This window comes from Sminthopsis crassicaudata, chromosome 4 (assembly GCF_048593235.1).
Source record: "Sminthopsis crassicaudata isolate SCR6 chromosome 4, ASM4859323v1, whole genome shotgun sequence".
Classification (NCBI taxonomy): domain Eukaryota; kingdom Metazoa; phylum Chordata; class Mammalia; order Dasyuromorphia; family Dasyuridae; genus Sminthopsis; species Sminthopsis crassicaudata.
The window spans coordinates 29,206,762-29,208,715 of NC_133620.1; the positions used below are offsets into that span (position 1 = coordinate 29,206,762).

At 38.0% G+C, this 1,954-nt stretch overlaps 1 pseudogene; it reads right to left on the reverse strand.

The window, feature by feature from the left end:
• Positions 1-218: 218 nt before the first annotated feature.
• Positions 219-1,434, reverse strand: LOC141541733 (pantothenate kinase 3 pseudogene; annotated as a pseudogene).
• Positions 1,435-1,954: the final 520 nt, after the last annotated feature.

Sequence of the window (1,954 nt, forward strand, 5' to 3'; positions counted from 1 at the left end):
GAAAATACTTTAAATTCTCCTGGGCTCTCTCAACTATAGAAACTTAAGAAAATGCATTAGAAAAGCACTAATGGTTCTCAATGCCTGAAATTTACTACGCAAGAAAATGGAATCTCAATGACGCTTCTGTTGTCATGGTGAATTTTCAATACAGGGAGTGAAAAGTAAGCAAAAAATGGGCAAGATATCCTTATAACATATTCAGAATAAACTAAATGAGGACTTCAAGATTTTTATTTGAGCATACAGTACCGTAATGCTGACTATTTAAAAATAAATGAATATATTTGAGAAGCTCAGAGGTTGTATTGCATCAAAAGGATTTAATACTGGCTATATACAGAAGAGTAAGACCAAAATCCCTAAAGCATTTCAACTGGAAATGCTTCATGTTACCAAGATCTCACTTTAATATGGCAACATTCAGCAGCTTACCATTTTGACATTTAAAAATGAATAGCGACATTGCTGTTTCCCCCCCTTGTCCTTTGGTTCCCATCAATTTAAATAATGCAATAATAATTCTTCTGATTTTCAGCTGGCATTGTTGACCTTCCATGCTTTAGCTGAAATTTGGCAGCCCCAAGAGAGCACCAACTGCTCCAAAGTACCCCTCATGCTCTAGAAACAATGCCTTCAACTGGCCTTTGGACCAATAATCCAATGCATATGCCAAAAGTTTCATTGACAGGGTATTGACACGTAGAAAATTTCCAACAAAAACAACTCTATTTATTTTCTCATTACAAGCACACATCCTTGCTACAGAGCCAATGTTATTGGTGATAGTAACTAAAGTAGCTCTTGCTAGATCTTCTTTACTAACAGACTCTCTCTTGTCCTTATAGATCATGTTCCCAAAGCTAGATGCTACAGCCCATCCTGGCAAACCAAATCTCTCATAATCTCCTCCGTAAATATCATGGACCAACTTATCAGCATGAGTGCTATCACCTTTGGAAGCCATTTCAAGAGCTTCTTCAAAACTTTCACAGCCAGTCAGTAAGCTGCATAAACCTAGAAATGTGCCACCTCCCAAGCTTGTTCCAGTAACTCGCTTATAGTTGTCTTTGGAATGGACAGCTAAAATACTAACTCCAGAACCAATGTTCACGACCTGAAGTGGATATGGGTCATCTAAGTTAAAAGGTATCTTTTGGCATCTTTCAGGTTCTGAGGCATTGGCAAAATAATAGCATTCTGCCTGCCCATTAAAACTGACAGAATCTATATATAGCAAGCCCTTTACAAGGCAGTCAAGTTCATTCAGTTTGTGCAGCTGGAGGTTTCCAATCGTGCGAAAATCTTTTTCAAACTTGTAAGCACCACCTCCAGTAGCACATAGCACCCTGTGTAATGTTGAGAAGTTTTTATCTCTCCCCATTTGGATAAAAGTAGGCAGGTCATGGGTTGGAAATCTGATAAAGTGCAAGTTCCCTCTTTGGCCAAAGAGTGTCAAATCCTTCAGTTCAAGATGAACATCCCTAACTCCAGTCAACCCATAGGCTACATTAGAAGTCAGATATTTGCGGATACTTTTTAAACTTTCAACTTCTTCTTGCTCCTCCTCTGCTGTGATTTCAATGGGTTCAAAATAAGCTCTTCTATACATATTTCCACAAATATCATGCTGTACAAGAAAAATCAGATCTAAAAGGGAAAAAAATGAGAAGGAAAACAAAAAGCAAGCAAACAATAGCAATATTCCATTATATTCGTGAACGACTGTTTAGCTATTGCCCAATGATGGCATCTACTTTGTTTCCAATTCTTAGATATCACAAAAGCTGACAAAAGGAATAAAAATGCTATGTTGTGATCCATACTCAGTTCCCACAGTCCTCTCTGTGTGCAGATGGCTCGTTTCATCACAAGATCATTGAACTGGCCTCAGTCATCTCATTGTTGAAAAGAGCCCCAAGCATCAGAATTGATCCGTTGTATTGTTTTGTTA